At 46.4% G+C, this 21482-nt stretch overlaps 1 protein-coding gene across 1 annotated transcript in view; it reads left to right on the forward strand.

Moving 5' to 3' along the window:
* The window catches only part of LOC143767685 (uncharacterized), a 52516-nt gene that overhangs the window by 17557 nt on the left and 13477 nt on the right, over positions 1-21482 (forward strand). The window contains exon 2 of the mRNA XM_077256169.1: positions 3276-3406. The gene's annotated coding sequence lies outside the window, so the exon portion shown is untranslated. The remainder of the gene's footprint in view (positions 1-3275; positions 3407-21482) is intronic.

The following is a 21482-nucleotide window of genomic DNA, read 5'->3' on the forward strand; positions in this document are numbered from 1 at the left end:
TGGTAAAATTGATAAAGCAGTTTTATTCATCGGGTCAGTACGATTACAGCGATATCTCATTTATATCTTTTTTTTATGTTTGGCGCTTTTATACGATAAAAACTATTTTATAGAAAAAATAATTATTTTGGTATCGCTTTATTCTCAGGACTATAACTTTTTTATTTTTTTGCTGATGATGCTGTGTGGCGGCTCGTTTTTTGCAGGACAAGATGACGTTTTCAGCGGTACCATGGTTATTTATATCAGTCTTTTTGATCGCGTGTTATTCCACTTTTTGTTCGGCGGTATGATAATAAAGCGTTGTTTTTTGCCTCGTTTTTTTTTTTTCTTACGGTGTTTACTGAAGGGGTTAACTAGTGGGGCAGTTTTATAGGTTGGGTCGTTACGGACGCGGCGATACTAAATATGTGTACTTTTATTGTTTTTTTAATTTTATTTAGCTAAAGAAATGTATTTATGGGAATAATATTTTTTTTTTTTTCTTTATTTAGGATATTTTTTTTATTTATTTTTACACACATGTGGGGAATTTTTTTTTTAACTTTTTTACTTTGTCCCAGGGGGGGACATCACAGATCATTGATCTGGCAGTGTGCACAGCACTCTGTCAGATCTGCGATCTGCTGTGCAGGGCTGCAGGCTTACCAAGTGTCTGCTCTGAGCAGACACTCGGTAAGCCACCTCCCTCCCTGCAGGACCCGGATGCTGCGGCCATCTTGGATCCGGGACCTGCGGCGAGGAGGGAGGTAGGAGACCCTCGGAGCAACGCGATCACATCGCGTTGCTCCGGGGGTCTCAGGGAAGCACGCAGGGAGCCCCCTCCCTGCGCGATGCTTCCCTATACCGCCGGTACACCGCGATCATGTTTGATCGCGGTGTGCCGGGGGTTAATGTGCCGGGGGCGGTCCGTGACCGCTCCTGGCACATAGTGCCGGATGTCAGCTGCGATATGCAGCTGACACCCGGCCGCGATCGGCCGCGCTCCCCCCGTGAGCGCGGCCGATCGGCTATGACGTACTATCCCGTCGAGGGTCAGATAGGCCCAGGTCACCTCGACGGGATAGTACGTCTAAGGTCACAGAGGGGTTAATATTATAACACCAAATAGATGCGCCACCCGTGTATGGACAATACGGATAACTGCCAACACATAGTAAACTAAGAAACGAAAAAATGCAGTCAAATAATCCAAAAAAACATTTTTTATTAATAAACAATAAAATTACACAAATAGAAGACCAGACAGTATGTGGTGAGACCAGTAGCTGGAGTCCGGTCCAACCAAGGGGACGTCAGATCACCCCGACGCGCGTTTCGGCACGTGTACCTTCTTCAGGGGGCGCTTAGGATCTGACGTCCCCTTGGTTGGACCGGACTCCTCATAGCAGGTGATATTTTTACTTCAGTGCTGCCTTTTCATTTATAGCTACGGTACTGTTGGATATTCCCGGTTATATTAATGCACTGACCCTGCATTGTACTATATGCCCCTCTATTTGTACGGGCTGATTCCGGACCACCACTGGGGACGTTAGTTCCCGGGTGACTAGTTTCTTTATGTTGCTTTAGGCATATTTTCCAGCTACTGGTCTCACCACATACTGTCTGGTCTTCTATTTGTGTAATTTTATTGTTTATTAATAAAAAATGTTTTTTTGGATTATATGACTGCATTTTTTCGTTTCTTAGCATTCCATAATGCTTAGAAGAAACTTGCAAAAAAATCAACCCAATCGTAAACAGACTATATATCAATACTCATAAATATATTAATGATCATGAATATGCTGACATTTATTCACCAGGGTGTCTTTTGAAGAAAGGAAGTGGGAACCACTAAAGCCAAGAACCAAAACCAATCACCAAAGCAACGGATACACCAAAGAGACCAGATGGATCGATAATAATCTTTTATTAATGTTTAGCAGTGATACAGTATATTAGAAATATTGATAAAAAATACAAAAAAAGTCACAGGATATTATTAAAAAAGTGTATGGCATGAACGGTATATATACCAATAAATATCCAGGTACCCTCAAGCACAGTAAAAAATATAAAATATATATCTGTGCAAGGTATATAATTTCCCCTATTCCCTGAGAATATTAATAAAATCCAATAAAAATAAAGTGAAAAAAATTAATAAAAACTCCAAATATATTGTGCAATATGTGCAAAATGTGCAAAAAAATATTAAAGTGCCAATAAGAAAGAAGTTAATATTAAAAGCAGGATTGCTCCTGCCCTGCACAGTGTTGCGCCCACAAAGTGCAAAGTGCTAAGAAAGATTCACAGGGAGCTCAAAAGACTTTATATATAATCGCTATTACCTTGGGGTACCGTACCGTCCAGCATACACACACGCCCAACGCGCGTTTCAGAACTAAATTCCTTCGTCAGGGGATGGTGTTTAGAGCGCACTACATGTGTTTTATATAGTAAGCGCCCATATCACAATGAGCCAAAACATTTCCGGGTCAAGGTTGATCCATGCGCAATGCGACTTCCATCCTGATACTTCGCCGATGATGTCAGCCCGGGCAATGTCGGCGCGTGCGCGGCCGGGTGAGTCATGAGCCTCCAAACCCCCACACCGCTATACCGGACGTACGGGATTGTAACCCGACGTTGCCAAGGTAATTGCACTGCAGGAGGCAGGAGATCCACAACACAGGCCGCGCATGCGCACTGACCCGGACATCAACCATGGGCGGTGCAGGAATGTAAAAGGAATTTTAAACATAACCTCAACTAATTTTTTAGAGAGCACTACTTATCCAAATTATCATATTGCACATAATTGAAAAAAGAAAATAATAAAAGGAAAAAGAAAAATATTGATTGGGATCCCAAATTAAATACACTGCGCTACATAGTGCATCACAGATGGGATACAGCAATATTATTATCCCTCACTATGCATGTCACAAAAAATGAGTAATACAAAAAGAAATTATATTATAAACAAAAAGAAGGGGGACAATAATTAAAATAAAAAATTCTCACATGCATCAGGCAGCTCCGGATGTATAAAGAAATCGTGAGCAGGAATAAATTATATAAACTGTGAATAATATAAAGCCTATCACCGGCTCATATATACTATATACCATATCCAACAAATTACCAAGCCCAACCGATGCAAAGTATAAGAAAAGATCAACCAAAAAACTGTATATATATACATTAAATTACTGGCTATGTGATAGCAACATTATCCGAATAAATATAAGTCATTATGCAATATTAATATTTTTTCTTCATTATAGACACAGGAATGGTCCGTCCAGATTGTACAGTTTTTTCATATCCATCTCATGGTGATTCTTCAGTATGCCCATAAGGATGCACAGGACGAAAGTCCACCGACCAATCGAAGATACATGGACAAGAATATGAGGTAAGTAGTGAATAACCTAAAATATTAAAAAATGCAATAAAAACACAATAAGAATCAAGATTAAAAACACCTAAAATACAATAAAAAAGAGAAGGGGGGGGGGGGGTCTACAAGAAGGGGGCAAAGCTAATCTTCTCATTAAGGCCATGGGGTGAAATCGTTTCTAACAACCAGATCCATTTCGTTTCCATCTGGGCCAAGGGTATACTTATTTTTCCTTCCCTTTCCCTAGTTGCAATCATGTCTATGCCAATCACTTTCAATAGTGTGGCGTCAGTCATGATGACTTTTGAAATGTCTGGGAATAGTTTTTAACAGGGAGACATCATCCACTTCCTTCGCTGCTTCTATTCCTAAAACATGCTCACGCACCCGTATTTTTAATTTGCGTGTCATGAGTCCCACATATATACGTGAGCATGGGCACGTGGCGTAATAGATTACTGCACTGGAATCACAATTTATTGCGTGTTTTATTTTGTATGTGACCGTTTTTTTAGAATTTGAAAACAAAGCGAAGGAAGTGGATGCATTTTTTAGAAAAAATATTAATATTGCATAATTACTTATATTTATTCGGATAATGTTGCTATCACATAGCCAGTAATTTAATGTATATATATACAGTTTTTTGGTTGATCTTTTCTTATACTTTGCATCGGTTGGGCTTGGTAATTTGTTGGATATGGTGGCATAGTATATATGAGCCGGTGATAGGCTTTATATTATTCACAGTTTATATAATTTATTCCTGCTCACGATTTCTTTATACATCCGGAGCTGCCTGATGCATGTGAGAATTTTTTATTTTAATTATTGTCCCCCTTCTTTTTGTTTATAAAATAATTTCTTTTTGTATTACTCATTTTTTGTGACATGCATAGTGAGGGATAATAATATTGCTGTATCCCATCTGTGATGCACTATGTAGCGCAGTGTATTTAATTTGAGATCCCAATCAATATTTTTCATCCATCATTCATACATCCAGTGCTGCCTGATGCATGTGAGAATTTTTCATTTTGATTATTGTCCCCCCTCTTTTTGTTTACAATATAATTTCTTTTTGTATTACTCATTGTTTGTGACATGCATAGTGAAGGATAATAATATTGCTGTATCCCATCTATGATACTGTGTAGCGCAGCATATTTAATCTGGTACCCCAATCAATATTTTTCTTTTTCCTTTTATTGTTTTCTTTTTTCAATTATGTGCAATATGATAATTTGGATAAGTAGTGCTCTCTAAAAAATTAGTTGAGGTTATGTTTAAAATTCCTTTTACATTCCTGCACCGCCCATGGTTGATGTCCGGGTCAGTGCGCATGCGCGGCCTGTGTTGTGGATCTCCTGCCTCCTGCAGTGCAATTACCTTGGCAACGTCGGGTTACAATCCCGTACGTCCGGTATAGCGGTGTGGGGGTTTGGAGGCTCATGACTCACCCGGCCGCGCACGCGCCGACATTGCCCGGGCTGACATCATCGGCGAAGTATCAGGATGGAAGTCGCATTGCGCATGGGTCAACCTTGACCCGGAAATGTTTTGGCTCATTGTGATATGGGCGCTTACTATATAAAACACATGTAGTGCGCTCTAAACACCATCCCCTGACGAAGGAATTTAGTTCTGAAACGCGCGTCGGTCGTGTGTGTATGCTGGACGGTACGGTACCCCAAAGTAATAGCGATTTTATATATATATATATATATATATATATATATATATATATATATATATATATATATACATACAGTGGGGCAAAAAAGTATTTAGTCAGTCAGCAATAGTGCAAGTTCCACCACTTAAAAAGATGAGAGGCGTCTGTAATTTACATCATAGGTAGACTGTTGTGAATTTGCTTTTTGCTCCCTCTAGTGGTTACTAGTTTTTTGACTCTGGTTTTTCTGCCATTCCTTTTATCCGCACCTGGGTCGTTAGTTAGGGGTGTTGCTATATAAGCTCCCTGGACCTTCAGTTCAATGCCTGGCAACGTAGTTATCAGAGCTAGTCTGCTGTGCTCTTGTCTACTGATCCTGGTTCCAGTTATATCAGCTAAGTCTGCCTTTTGCTTTTTGCTATTTGTTTTGGGTTTTGTATTTTTGTCCAGCTTGTTCCAAATCTATATCCTGACCTTCTCTGGAAGCTCTAGGGGGCTGGTGTTCTCCCCCCCGGACCGTTAGACGGTTCGGGGGTTCTTGAATTTCCAGTGTGGATTTTGATAGGGTTTTTGTTGACCATATAAGTTACCTTTCTTTATTCTGCTATCAGTAAGCGGGCCTCTCTGTGCTAAACCTGGTTCATTTCTGTGTTTGTCATTTCCTCTTACCTCACCGTCATTATTTGTGGGGGGCTTCTATCCAGCTTTGGGGTCCCCTTCTCTGGAGGCAAGAAAGGTCTTTGTTTTCCTCTACTAGGGGTAGCTAGATTCTCCGGCTGGCGCGTGTCATCTAGAATCAACGTAGGAATGATCCCCGGCTACTTCTAGTGTTGGCGTTAGGAGTAGATATATGGTCAACCCAGTTACCACTGCCCTATGAGCTGGATTTTTGTATTCTGCAGACTTCCACGTTCCTCTGAGACCCTCGCCATTGGGGTCATAACAGTTTGCCAGGCCAGTATTAAATGTTTAATGCATTGCAGAAGAGGGATTATAAGAAAGAAGATTCTGAGTTTTTTTTTTTTTTTTCTTCTTCCCCTTTACCTCAGAGTGGCTATGCTTGCTGCAGACATGAATGTCCAGACCTTGATTACAAGTGTGGACCAGCTGGCTACTCGTGTGCAGGGCATACAAGACTATGTTATCAGAAATCCTAGGTCAGAACCTAAAATACCGATTCCTGAACTGTTTTCCGGAGACAGGTTTAAGTTTAGGAATTTCGTGAATAATTGTAAATTGTTTTTGTCCCTGAGACCCTGTTCATCTGGAGATTCTGCTCAGCAAGTAAAAATTGTTATTTCGTTCTTACGGGGCGACCCTCAGGATTGGGCTTTTTCGCTGGCGCCAGGAGATCCGGCATTGGCTGATCTTGATGCGTTTTTTCTGGCGCTCGGTTTACTTTATGAGGAACCCAATCTTGAGATTCAGGCAGAAAAGGCCTTGCTGGCTATGTCTCAGGGGCAGGACGAGGCTGAAGTGTATTGCCAAAAATTTCGGAAATGGTCCGTGCTGACACATTGGAACGAGTGTGCACTGGCCGCTAATTTTAGAAATGGCCTTTCTGAAGCCATTAAGAATGTTATGGTGGGTTTTCCCATTCCCACAGGTCTGAATGATACTATGGCACTGGCTATTCAAATTGACCGGCGGTTGCGGGAGCGCAAAACCGCAAATTCCCTCATGGTGTTGTCTGAACAGACACCTAATTCGGTGCAATGTGATAGAAAAACCGCAAATTCCCTCATGGTGTTGTCTGAACAGACACCTGATTTAATGCAATGTGATAGAATCCTGACTAGAAATGAGCGGAAAATTCATAGACGCCAGAATGGCTTGTGCTACTACTGTGGTGATTCTACACATGTTATCTCAGCATGCTCTAAACGTATAGCTAAGGTTGTTAGTCCTGTCACCGTTGGTAATTTGCAACCTAAATTTATTCTGTCTGTAACTTTGATTTGCTCACTGTCATCTTATCCTGTCATGGCGTTTGTAGATTCAGGTGCTGCCCTGAGTCTCATGGATCTCTCATTTGCTAAGCGCTGTGGTTTAACTCTTGAACTATTAGAAAATCCTATTCCTCTTAGGGGTATTGATGCTACACCATTGGCAGCAAATAAACCGCAGTATTGGACACAGGTTACCATGTGCATGACTCCTGAACACCGCGAGGTGATACGTTTCCTGGTTTTACATAAAATGCATGATTTGGTTGTTTTAGGGCTGCCATGGTTACAGACCCATAATCCAGTCCTGGACTGGAAGGCTATGTCAGTCTCAAGTTGGGGCTGTCGTGGTATTCATGGGGATTCCCTGCCTGTGTCTATTGCTTCTTCTACGCCTTCGGAAGTTCCGGAGTATTTGTCTGATTATCAGGATGTCTTCAGTGAGTCTGAGTCCAGTGCACTGCCTCCTCATAGGGACTGTGACTGTGCTATAGATTTGATCCCGGGCAGTAAATTTCCTAAGGGAAGACTGTTTAATCTGTCGGTACCTGAACATACCGCTATGCGTTCATATATCAAGGAGTCTCTGGAGAAAGGACATATTCGTCCGTCTTCTTCCCCTCTTGGTGCAGGATTCTTTTTTGTGGCAAAAAAGGACGGATCTTTGAGACCTTGTATTGATTATCGGCTTTTGAATAAGATCACTGTCAAATTTCAGTATCCTTTACCGCTGTTGTCTGACTTGTTTGCCCGGATTAAGGGTGCCAAGTGGTTCACCAAGATAGACCTTCGTGGTGCGTACAACCTTGTGCGCATTAAGCAAGGTGATGAATGGAAAACCGCATTCAATACGCCCGAAGGTCATTTTGAGTACTTAGTGATGCCTTTTGGGCTCTCCAATGCGCCTTCAGTTTTTCAGTCCTTTATGCATGACATTTTCCGGAAGTATCTGGATAAATTTTTGATTGTTTATCTGGATGATATTTTGGTTTTTTCTGATAATTGGGATTCGCATGTGGAGCAGGTCAGGTTGGTCTTTAAAATTTTGCGTGAAAATTCTTTGTTTGTCAAGGGCTCAAAGTGTCTCTTTGGTGTACAGAAGGTTCCCTTTTTGGGGTTCATTTTTTCCCCTTCTGCTGTGGAGATGGACCCAGTCAAGGTCCGAGCTATTCTTGATTGGACTCAGCCCTCGTCAGTTAAGAGTCTTCAGAAGTTCTTGGGCTTCGCTAACTTCTACCGTCGTTTTATCGCTAATTTTTCTAGCATTGTGAAACCTTTGACGGATATGACCAAGAAGGGCTCCGATGTAGCTAACTGGGCTCCTGCTGCCGTGGAGGCTTTCCAGGAGTTGAAACGCCGGTTTACTTCGGCGCCTGTTTTGTGCCAGCCTGACGTCTCACTTCCCTTTCAGGTTGAGGTGGATGCTTCGGAGATTGGGGCAGGGGCCGTTTTGTCGCAGAGAGGCCCTGGTTGCTCTGTTATGAAACCTTGTGCCTTTTTCTCTAGGAAGTTTTCGCCTGCCGAGCGAAATTATGATGTGGGCAATCGGGAGTTGTTGGCCATGAAATGGGCATTTGAGGAGTGGCGTCATTGGCTCGAGGGTGCTAAGCATCGTGTGGTGGTCTTGACTGATCACAAAAATCTGATGTATCTCGAGTCTGCTAAACGCCTTAATCCGAGACAGGCCCGCTGGTCATTGTTTTTCTCCCGCTTTGATTTTGTTGTCTCGTATTTACCAGGTTCAAAGAATGTGAAGGCCGATGCTCTTTCTAGGAGCTTTGTGCCTGATGCTCCTGGAGTCACTGATCCTGTTGGTATTCTTAAAGATGGAGTTATCTTGTCAGCTATTTCTCCGGATCTGCGACGTGTGTTGCAGAGATTTCAGGCTGATAGGCCTGAGTCTTGTCCACCAGACAGACTGTTTGTCCCGGATAAGTGGACCAGCAGAGTCATTTCCGAGGTTCATTCCTCGGTGTTGGCAGGTCACCCGGGAATTTTTGGCACCAGAGATCTGGTGGCCAGGTCCTTTTGGTGGCCTTCCTTGTCAAGGGATGTGCGGTCATTTGTGCAGTCCTGTGGGACTTGTGCTCGAGCTAAGCCTTGCTGTTCTCGTGCCAGCGGTTTGCTCTTGCCCTTGCCTGTCCCGAAGAGACCTTGGACACATATCTCCATGGATTTCATTTCTGATCTTCCGCTATCTCAGGGCATGTCCGTTATCTGGGTGATATGTGATCGCTTCTCCAAGATGGTCCATTTGGTTCCTTTGCCTAAGCTGCCTTCCTCTTCCGATCTGGTTCCTGTGTTTTTCCAGAACGTGGTTCGTTTGCACGGCATCCCTGAGAATATTGTGTCAGACAGAGGATCCCAGTTCGTTTCCAGGTTCTGGCGATCCTTTTGTAGTAGGATGGGCATTGATTTGTCGTTTTCGTCTGCTTTCCATCCTCAGACTAATGGACAGACGGAGCGAACCAATCAGACTTTGGAGGCTTATTTGAGGTGTTTTGTCTCTGCTGATCAGGACGATTGGGTGACATTCTTGCCATTGGCTGAGTTTGCCCTTAATAATCGGGCTAGTTCCGCCACCTTGGTTTCGCCTTTTTTCTGCAACTCTGGTTTCCATCCTCGCTTTTCTTCGGGTCATGTGGAGCCTTCTGACTGTCCTGGGGTGGATTCTGTGGTGGATAGGTTGCAGCAGATCTGGAATCATGTGGTGGACAACTTGAAGTTGTCACAGGAGAAGGCTCAGCGCTTTGCCAACCGCCGTCGCGGTGTGGGTCCCCGACTACGCGTTGGGGATTTGGTATGGCTTTCTTCCCGCTTTGTTCCTATGAAGGTCTCCTCTCCCAAATTTAAACCTCGTTTTATTGGGCCTTACAAGATATTGGAAATCCTTAATCCTGTATCTTTTCGTCTGGATCTTCCTGTGTCGTTTGCTATTCACAATGTATTTCATAGGTCCTTGTTGCGGCGGTACATTGTGCCTGTAGTTCCTTCTGCTGAGCCTCCTGCTCCGGTGTTGGTTGAGGGCGAGTTGGAGTACGTGGTGGAGAAGATCTTGGATTCTCGCCTCTCCAGGCGGAGGCTTCAGTACCTGGTCAAGTGGAAGGGCTATGGTCAGGAGGATAATTCCTGGGTGGTCGCCTCTGATGTTCATGCGGCCGATTTAGTTCGTGCCTTTCATGCCGCTCATCCTGATCGCCCTGGTGGTCGTGGTGAGGGTTCGGTGACCCCTCACTAAGGGGGGGGTACTGTTGTGAATTTGCTTTTTGCTCCCTCTAGTGGTTACTAGTTTTTTGACTCTGGTTTTTCTGTCATTCCTTTTATCCGCACCTGGGTCGTTAGTTAGGGGTGTTGCTATATAAGCTCCCTGGACCTTCAGTTCAATGCCTGGCAACGTAGTTATCAGAGCTAGTCTGCTGTGCTCTTGTCTACTGATCCTGGTTCCAGTTATATCAGCTAAGTCTGCCTTTTGCTTTTTGCTATTTGTTTTGGGTTTTGTATTTTTGTCCAGCTTGTTCCAAATCTATATCCTGACCTTCTCTGGAAGCTCTAGGGGGCTGGTGTTCTCCCCCCCGGACCGTTAGACGGTTCGGGGGTTCTTGAATTTCCAGTGTGGATTTTGATAGGGTTTTTGTTGACCATATAAGTTACCTTTCTTTATTCTGCTATCAGTAAGCGGGCCTCTCTGTGCTAAACCTGGTTCATTTCTGTGTTTGTCATTTCCTCTTACCTCACCGTCATTATTTGTGGGGGGCTTCTATCCAGCTTTGGGGTCCCCTTCTCTGGAGGCAAGAAAGGTCTTTGTTTTCCTCTACTAGGGGTAGCTAGATTCTCCGGCTGGCGCGTGTCATCTAGAATCAACGTAGGAATGATCCCCGGCTACTTCTAGTGTTGGCGTTAGGAGTAGATATATGGTCAACCCAGTTACCACTGCCCTATGAGCTGGATTTTTGTATTCTGCAGACTTCCACGTTCCTCTGAGACCCTCGCCATTGGGGTCATAACAGTAGACCTCAACTATGGGAGACAAACTGAGAAAAAAAAATCCAGAAAATCACATTGTCTGTTTTTTTATCATTTTATTTGCATATTATGGTGGAAAATAAGTATTTGGTCAGAAACAAACAATCCAGATTTCTGGCTCTCACAGACCTGTAACTTCTTCTTTAAGAGTCTCCTCTTTCCTCCACTCATTACCTGTAGTAATGGCACCTGTTTAAACTTGTTATCAGTATAAAAAGACACCTGTGCACACCCTCAAACAGTCTGACTCCAAACTCCACTATGGTGAAGACCAAAGAGCTGTCAAAGGACACCAGAAACAAAATTGTAGCCCTGCACCAGGCTGGGAAGACTGAATCTGCAATAGCCAACCAGCTTGGAGTGAAGAAATCAACAGTGGGAGCAATAATTAGAAAATGGAAGACATACAAGACCACTGATAATCTCCCTCGATCTGGGGCTCCACGCAAAATCCCACCCTGTGGGGTCAGAATGATCACAAGAACGGTGAGCAAAAATCCCAGAACCACGCGGGGGGACCTAGTGAATGAACTGCAGAGAGCTGGGACCAATGTAACAAGGCCTACCATAAGTAACACACTACGCCACCATGGACTCAGATCCTGCAGTGCCAGACGTGTCCCACTGCTTAAGCCAGTACATGTCCGGGCCCGTCTGAAGTTTGCTAGAGAGCATTTGGATGATCCAGAGGAGTTTTGGGAGAATGTCCTATGGTCTGATGAAACCAAACTGGAACTGTTTGGTAGAAACACAACTTGTCGTGTTTGGAGGAAAAAGAATACTGAGTTGCATCCATCCAACACCATACCTACTGTAAAGCATGGTGGTGGAAACATCATGCTTTGGGGCTGTTTCTCTGCAAAGGGGCCAGGACGACTGATCCCGGTACATGAAAGAATGAATGGGGCCATGTATCGTGAGATTTTGAGTGCAAACCTCCTTCCATCAGCAAGGGCATTGAAGATGAAACGTGGCTGGGTCTTTCAACATGACAATGATCCAAAGCACACCGCCAGGGCAACGAAGGAGTGGCTTCGTAAGAAGCATTTCAAGGTCCTGGAGTGGCCTAGCCAGTCTCCAGATCTCAACCCTATAGAAAACCTTTGGAGGGAGTTGAAAGTCCGTGTTGCCAAGCGAAAAGCCAAAAACATCACTGCTCTAGAGGAGATCTGCATGGAGGAATGGGCCAACATACCAACAACAGTGTGTGGCAACCTTGTGAAGACTTACAGAAAACGTTTGACCTCTGTCATTGCCAACAAAGGATATATTACAAAGTATTGAGATGAAATTTTGTTTCTGACCAAATACTTATTTTCCAGCATAATATGCAAATAAAATGATAAAAAAAACAGACAATGTGATTTTCTGGATTTTTTTTTCTCAGTTTGTCTCCCATAGTTGAGGTCTACCTATGATGTAAATTACAGACGCCTCTCATCTTTTTAAGTGGTGGAACTTGCACTATTGCTGACTGACTAAATACTTTTTTGCCCCACTGTATATTTTTATATATATATATATATATATATATATATATATATATATATATATAGTCTTTTGAGCTTCCTGTGAATCTTTCTTAGCACTTTGCACTTTGTGGGCGCAACACTGTGCAGGGCAGGAGCAATCCTGCTCTTTATTAACTTCTTTCTTATTGGCACTTTAATATTTTTTTGCACATTTTGCACATATTGCACAATATATTTGGAGTTTTTATTAATTTTTTTCACTTTATTTTTATTGGATTTTATTAATATTCTCAGGGAATAGGGGAAATTATATACCTTGCACAGATATATATTTTATATTTTTTACTGTGCTTGAGGGTACCTGGATATTTATTGGTATATATACCGTTCATGCCATACACTTTTTTAATAATATCCTGTGACTTTTTTTGTATTTTTTATCAATATTTCTAATATACTGTATCACTGCTAAACATTAATAAAAGATTATTATCGATCCATCTGGTCTCTTTGGTGTATCCGTTGCTTTGGTGATTGGTTTTGGTTCTTGGCTTTAGTGGTTCCCACTAGCATTCCATAATGCTGTAGATAAGTCCTAGATCCAACCTGCAAGATAAGAAAAATAAGTTTTATTATACTCACACGGGGGGGGGGGGGGGGGGCTGGTGCAGTGCGATTGGTGTCGCAGGTCCAGGTCTGGCACCTCCAATCTTCTTGCGATGCCGCCCTCCTGTTGCTTCATCACTCCCCGGCATCACGGCCTCTCTGACCTTTCCCAGCTCCTGCGCACTGCAGTACTTTCCTCTGCCCTCAATAGGGCACATAAGTACGCCTGTGCAGGAGCGTGATGCTGGGAACGAAGCCATGAAGCAAGCAGGAGGGCGGCGATCATAAGAAGATGGGTGGCGCCGGACATGGACCTGCGACACCCATCGGACCGGACCGCCCTGCAGGTGATTATAAATAGGTACTTTTCTTATCTTTCTGGTCGGATCGGGGGCTTATCTACAGCCTTATATAATGCTGTAGCTAAGCCCTGAAAGGCGGAGTCCGCATCTTATATTGGCCAAGACAGCTGACAGGTTCGCTTTAATAGAGAATTGTACACACATGCACTATGCTCTGTAATTTTCTTATTGCTGGATTATGTTAGAATCTGTTTAGTTTGTGACCATCCTCCATTTTCTTGTGGTGTTCTGGCTGCTGGTCTTTTCCCGCTGGTGCTGGGTTGGTCTTGAGTCAGGTGTTTGTATCACTTTTTATTAATCAGCACCTGCTTCCCAGTCCTTGGTGGACAACAGTGATAGGCTGCCGTCACACTAGCAGTATTGGTCAGTATATTACATCAGTATTTGTAAGTAGTGTTGAGCGATACCTTCCGATATCGGAAAGTATCGGTATCGGATTGGATCGGCCGATATCGGCAAAATATCGGATCTCGCCGATACCGATACCCGATACCAATGCAAGTCAATGGGACGAAAATATCGGAATTAAAATAAACCCTTTCTTTCCTTGTAGGTTCATTCTACATGAAGGAAAACAACTAAGAATAATGTAGGATGTATTGGGGGAGGTGGTGGAGACATTAAAGGCATAGAGGTTTAGCCCAATCAAATAGAATAGCAGGAATTGTATTTAATTTTTTTAAGACGTTCGGATTTACCAAGATATTGACTATGTGAAGATTTTTTTTATTTTGTCAGGTATTGATGTTTCACTACTTCCACGCCCTTCTCCTTTTTTTTACTTCTCCCACACTTTCTTCTTCATCATCCTCTCCAGGGTCGTCGTCATCTCAGTGGTTGTCGTCTCTGGTGTCGTCGTCATCTTAGGGGTGGTCTTCCGGGTCGTCGTCTTTAGGGTCTTGAACTTGGAAATTTAGCAGAAGGTACAAGAAGGCTGAGAAAATGCTGAGAACCAGCTGATGGAACTGGAACTCGGATAGCTACCCGAAGGTCCAAGAGCCAATGGAACTACCGAGGACCAGCTGACGTTACTGGAACCCGGTTACTAAGCAGGAGGTACCCGTGCCAGAAAGCACTATCAAGGACCACCTGACGTTGGTGGAACTCGGATACCCAGAAGGAGGCACCTAAGCCAAAGGCTCTGCCCGGAACCAGCTGACGGTACTGGAACCAGGATGGGGAGCAGAAGGTACAAGAGCAAAAGACACTGCCAAGAACCAGCTGACGGTACTGGAACCCGGATGGGGACCTATTCAAGATTGTCTTCCTAGAGCCCCAACTAGCGGTGTTGGAGCAAAGGGTCAGCAGGGGGAGCAGAGTGTAGGCAGAAGCCTGCACTGGAGGCATTTGGAAGTCTGTTGTGTCTGCGTGGCGTTTGCAGGACACGATGCTGGCTACACAGCAGGGGAACAGATAAATAAATCCAAAATGGAGGATATATTACTCAGAAAAACCACCATACTCCAAAACAAAAATTGGAATGTAGTATGTGGGAGAGAGGATATCAAAATTAGATATCAGGACACTCCAAGCGATTTCATTAAGACAGGAGAAAAAACGGAGTAAATGTCCCACAATTATAAAAATAATATATTTATTAATACAATAAATCACAACAAATTAATTCAAACATTAAATATACATAAATTGATTATACGGGTTCATTCAGCTAAAGGGAGCCGGGTAGCACAGACAAAAATGGTGTGGAACCAAATGGACACCTGCTTATAGCATAAAGTGCATAGTGCAATCCTGTGTAGGCATATTTACCTGGGATATGCTGGTAAAATACATATGTCTACTCATATGAGCCCTGTACACAGGCTCAGAAGGAGCATAAATGTCATAAGTAACCTCCAGGTTCCTACCTCAATGCGGGTGTCAAATAAGGGTCCACACCAGAACGCCCCAACGCGCGTTTCGCGTTGGCTTCTTCGGGGGGCGGTCGGGGAACAGCTGGCGTTGCTGAACCCCACTGACACATTGGCGGGTGTTTTTCTCTGTGCAGCCAGCACTTCCGAGTACCAACTGGTGGTGTTAGAGCCCAGGGTCAGCAGGAGGAGCAGAGTGTAGGCCGAAGCCTGCACTGGCGGCAGCTTTGTGTCTGCGTGGCGTTTGCAGGACACGTTGCCGGCTACACAGCAGGGGAACAGCTGGCGTTGCTGAACCCCACTGATACAGTGGCGAGTGTTTTCTCTGTGCAGCCAGCACTTCCGAGCACCAACTGGCGGTGTTAGAGCCCAGGGACAGCAGGAGGAGCCTAGTGTAGGCCGAAGCCTAATTGAACCAATTTTAAAGGTAACCTTTAATCCCCCCTCAGGTGTTACAAACTAGAAGAGCCACCTTGTGCAGCAGTAATGCTGCACAAGTTAAAGGTTGCTCTTTTAATTTTGTTCCTTGCACACGCTGAATGAAACACGTATAAAATTTAGCCCCTTATACAGTCAAACTGTCTTGGAGGCGGGACTTTCCTTCTTAATGAGACGCAGCACAGCTGTCAAAAATACCACCTTGGTGCTGGGCGCAGCCTCCTGAGCGTCGTTTTTTGCTGTACAGGAGTCTGCGCTGTTGTGTTATCCCATGGCCATGCACTGTTAGCGCTGCCCATCTTCTGACATCATTTGATGTCGGCCGGTGCGGTTCGCGATGCCCATGAATCCCAGCCCCGCAGTGTCTTTTCATTTATTCACACTGCGGGGCTGGGATTCATGGCCTTGCACAGTAAATATGTTCGCCTCTCACTCATATCCTTACACCTGCTTCAGACTGTGCGGCGTCAGCTGATCCTTTATCGCATGCCACGGCCATTAAGCCGCACAGTCTGAAGAAGGCGGAAGGAGATGAGTGACAGGCGAAGATATGCACTGCTCATGCCCATCAATCACACCCTCGCAGTCAAAATAAATAAGACACCGAGGGGCATTGTGTCAGGCAGGGCGGCCACACAGGCGCAGCCAGCCTGCCAACCAATGATGTCAGAAGATGGGCAGCGCTACCAAGGGGGTTGCTGCGTGTCATTACAAAGGAAAGTCAGACCTCAGGGACGGTTTAATGGTATCAGGGGACACATTTTATACGTGTTGAGTTCGACGTGTGCAAGGAGAATAACTTAATGAGCCACCTTGTACAAATGCAGCATTACTGCTGTACAAGGTGGCTGTTATACATACAAACGCCTGGGGGGGACAGGTTCTCTTTAATTTCAGTTGTTGTGTCTGCGTGGCGTTTGCAGGACACGATGCTGGCTACACAGTAGGGGAACAGCTGGCGTTACTGAACCCCACTGACACATTGGTGGGTGTTTTTCTCTGTGCAGCCAGCACTTCCGGGCACCAGCTGGCGGTGTTAGAGCCCAGGGTCAGCAGGAGGAGCAAAGGAGCAGAGTGTAGGCCGAAGCCTGCACTGGCGGCAGTTTTGTGTCTGCGTGGCGTTTGCAGGACACGTTGCCGGCTACACAGCAGGGGAACAGCTGGCGCTGCTGAACCCCACTGACACAGTGGCTGGTGTTTTTCTCTGTGCAGCCAGCACTTCCGGGCACCAACTGGCGGTGTTAGAGCCCAGGGACAGCAGGAGGAGAGGGAGCAGAGTGTAGGCGGAAGCCTACACTGGAGGCAGTTTTAGGTCTGTTGTGCCTGCGTGGCGTTTGCAGGACACGTTGCCGGCTACACCGCAGGGGAACAGCTGGCGTTGCTGAACCCCACTGACACAGTGGCGAGTGTTTTCTCTGTGCAGCCAGCACTTCCGGGCACCAACTGGCGGTGTTAGAGCCCAGGAACAGCAGGAGGAGCAGAGTGTAGGCCGAAGCCTGCACTGGAGCAAGTTGAAAGGGAACCTTTAACCCCCCAGGCGTTTGTTGCTGAAAGAGCCATCTTGTACAGCACTATTGCTGCAAAAGGAAAAGGTGGCTCTTTTAATTATGCTCCTTGCAAACGCTGAACTAGACACTTATGAAATGTGTCCCCTCACACCGAAAAACCGTCCCAGAGGTGGGACTTTCCTTTGTAATGTGACGCAGCACAGCCATCATTCCTACCCCCTTGGCGCCGTGCGCCGCCTCCTCAGCGTTGTTTGATTCTGTCCCGGAGCCTGTGCTGTTATGTTATCCCTTGGCCAGGCGCACTTAGCGCTGCCTGTCTTCTGACATCATTTGGTGTCAGGCTGGCTGCGCCTGTGCGGCCGCGCTGCCCAAGATCCCGCCTCGCAGTGTCATTTAATGTAATCCCACTGCGGGCCTGGGATCCATGGGCATGCGCAGTGCATATCCTCGCCTCTCACTCCCCTCCCTCCGGCTTCTTCAGACTGCGGCGTCACGGCCGTGGCATGCTATTAAGGATCAGCTGACGGCGCACAGTCTGAAGAAGGCGGAGGGAGATGAGTGAGAGCCTGAGGTGAAGATATGCACTGCGCATGCCCATGGATCCCAGGCCCGCAGTGTGATTAAATCATAAGACACTGCGAGGTGGAATCTCGGGCAGCGCGGCCACACAGGCGCAGCCAGCCTGACACCAAATGATGTCAGAAGACGGGCAGCGCTAAGTGTGCATGGCCAAGGGATAACATAACAGTGCAGGCTCTGGGACAGATTCAAACAACGCTGAGGAGGCGGCACACGGCACCAAGGGGGTAGGAATGACGTCTGTGCTGCGTCACATTACAAAGGAAAGTACCACCTACGGGACGTTTTAACGGTGTGAGGGGACACATTTCATAAGTATTAGGTTCAGCGTGTGCAAGGAGCACAACGAAAAGAGGCACCTTTTCCTTGTGCAGCATTACTGCTGCACAAGGTGGCTCTTTCAGTAACAAACGCCTGGGGGGGGGACAGGTTCCCTTAAATTTAAGTAGTTGTGCCAGCGTGGCGGTCGCATGACACATTGCCGGATACACAGCAGGGGAGGAGCAGGCTTTACTGAACCCCACTAACACATTGGTGAGGTGTTTGGCTCTGTGCAAACAGCACATCCAGGCACCAACTGGTGGTGTTAGAGCCCAAGGACAGCAGGAGGAGCAGATTGGAGGTATTGCCGCACACACAGCTGGGGAACAACTGACGTTACTGAACCCCAATAACAGAGTAGCGACTGTTGACTGTGCGGACAGCACTTCCAGGCACCAACTAGCGGTGTTAGAGCCCAGGGACAGCAGGAGGAGCAGATTTGTTTTGCCAGATACACAGCTTGGAATCAGCTGACGTTACTGAACCCCAATAACACGGCAGCAAGTGTTAACTGTGCAGCCAGCACTTCCAGGCACCAACTGGCGGTGTTAGAGCCCAGGGACAGCAGGAGGAGCAGAGGAACACAGTGTAGGCCGAAGCCTGATTGGAGCAAGTCGAAAGGGAACCTTTAACCCCCCCAAGGCGTTTGTAGCTGAAAGAGCCATCTTGTGCAGCACTAAGGATGCAAAAGGAAAAGGTGGCTCTTTTAATTATACTCCTTGCAAACGCAGAACTAAACACTTATAAAATGTGTCCCCTGATACCGTGAGACCGTCCCGGAGGTGGGACTTTCCTTAGTAATGGGACGCAGCACAGCCGTCATTCCTACCCCCTTGGTGCCGTGCGCCGCCTCCTCAGCGTTGTTTGATTCTGTCCCGGAGCCTGTGCTGTTATGTTATCCCTTGGCCAGGCGCACTTAGCGCTGCCCGTCTTCTGACATCATTTGGTGTCAGGCTGGCTGCGCCTGTGCGGCCGCGATGCCCGAGATCCCGCCTCGCAGTGTCGTTTAATGTAATCCCACTGCGGGCCTGGGATCCATGGGCATGCGCAGTGCATATCCTCGCCTCTCACTCCCCTCCCTCCGGCTTCTTCAGACTGTGCGGCGTCACGGCCGTGGCATGCTATTAGGGATCACCTGACGGCGCACAGTCTGAAGAAGGCGGAGGGAGATGAGTGAGAGCCTGAGGTGAAGATATGCACTGCGCATGCCCATGGATCCCAGGCCCGCAGTGTGATTAAATCAGAAGACACTGCGAGGCGGGATCTCGGGCAGCGCGACCGCACAGGCGCAGCCAGCCTGACACCAAATGATGTCAGAAGACAGGCAGCGCTAAGTGTGCCTGGCCAAGGGATAACATAACAGCGCAGGTTTCAGGACAGAATCAAACAACGCTGAGGAGGCGGCGCACGGCACCAAGGGGGTAGGAATGACGGCTGTGCTGCGTCACATTACGAAGGAAAGTCCCACCTCTGGGACGGTTTTACGGTATCAGTGGACACATTTTATAAGTGTTAAGTTCTGCGTGTGCAAGGAGCTAAACTAAAAGAGTTACCTTTTCCTTGTGCAGCATTACTGCTGCACAAGGTGGCTCTTTCAGTAACAAACGCCTGGGGGGAGACAGGTTCCCTTAAATTTCAGTTGTTGTGTCAGCGTGGCGGTCGCAGGACACATTGCCGGCTACACAGCTGGGGATCAGCTGACGTTACTGAAACCCAATAACACTGGGTCGTATGTTTTGACTGTGCAGCCTGCACTTCTGAGCCTCAACTGGCGGTGTTGGAGCCCAGGAATTACAGTTCAGGTGGTAGAAAGATGAACACAACAGGAGACCTGGATACTGTAGACACCCAATTATTTAATCAGGAAGAGGAGTGGCAAATTCTTGCGAGATCCAGGCCTGGTTCATTTTCAGAAAAGTAAGCCGGTCAACGTTATCGGAGGATAGTCGCATGCGACGGTCTGTTAGTACACCACCTGCAGCACTAAAGACGCGTTCCGATAATACACTAGCAGCAGCGCAAGCCAGCACCTCCAATGCATACTGGCTTAGCTCTGGCCATGTATCCAGCTTAGAGACCCAAAACTTGAAAGGGGAAGAGCCGTCTGGGAGTACAGTAAGAGGGCAAGACATGTAGTCTGTCACCATCTGACGGAACCGTTGCCTCCTGCTGACTGGAGCCACCTGTAATGGTGTAGACATTTGTGGCGGGCACACAAAACTGTGCCACAGTTGGGCCATACTGGTCTTGCCTTGGGCAGAGGCACTACTTCTGCTCCCTCTTTGCGCAGAGTCTCCTCCACTGCCTCGACGCACTGAGCTGCTTTGTAAAGCACTAGCAGCACTGCTCTCAGTTGGACTGGAGAAGATGATGGAATTCACCAGTGTGTCTTGGTACTCCCGCATTTTACGTTCCCGGTTCAACGGTGTGATGAGGCTTTGTACGATGTCCCGGTAGAGAGGATCGAGCAGGATGTACACCCAATAATCAGCCATGTTGAGAATGTGGGCGATGCGGCAGTCGTTTCTCAGGCACTGCAGCATGTAATCAACCATGTGCTGCAGACTGCCAACTGGCCAAGAAACGCTGTCCCCTGCTTGAGGCGTGATCTCTGCCCGCTCTTCATCACCCCACCCTCGCTGTGCACACTGACTACTGGACAATTGTGTAACTCCCTCATCTGGACGGATGTCTTCCTCCTCCATTGACTCCTCCTCATCCTCCTCACAAAGTGTCCCCTGCCTACGCCTTTGTGAGGAACCACGTGGCGCTGACTGTCCAGAAGCTGATGGAAATGATGACTCCTCACCCTCCACCTCTTCCACAACAACATCCCTTAGCGCTTGCAGTGTTTGTTGAAGCAGGCAGATAAGGGGGACAGTCATGCTGACTAGTGCATCATCTGCACTCGCCATCCGCGTGGAATAATCGAAGGGACGCAAAATCTGGCAGACGTCCTTCATAGTGGCCCACTCTGTGGTTGTGAAGTCTGAATGGCACGGAGTGCGACTTCTTTGCGCCTGATGCAGCTGGTACTCCATTACTGCTTGCTGCTGCTCACACAACCGCTCCAACATATGTAACGTGGAATTCCACCTGGTAGGTAGGTCACATATGATGCGATGTTCCGGAAGGCGGAATCGGCGCTGCGTGATCTTGCTGTGCTGGAACGCCGCAAGTGAGCACACTCTAGGTGGACCTTGTGCAGCAGTGCATCAAGATCCGGATAGTCCCTGAAAAAACTCTGCATGACCAAGTTGAGCACATGTGCCAGACATGGGATGTGAGTG

This window comes from Ranitomeya variabilis, chromosome 4 (genome assembly GCF_051348905.1).
Source record: "Ranitomeya variabilis isolate aRanVar5 chromosome 4, aRanVar5.hap1, whole genome shotgun sequence".
NCBI lineage: Eukaryota > Metazoa > Chordata > Amphibia > Anura > Dendrobatidae > Ranitomeya > Ranitomeya variabilis.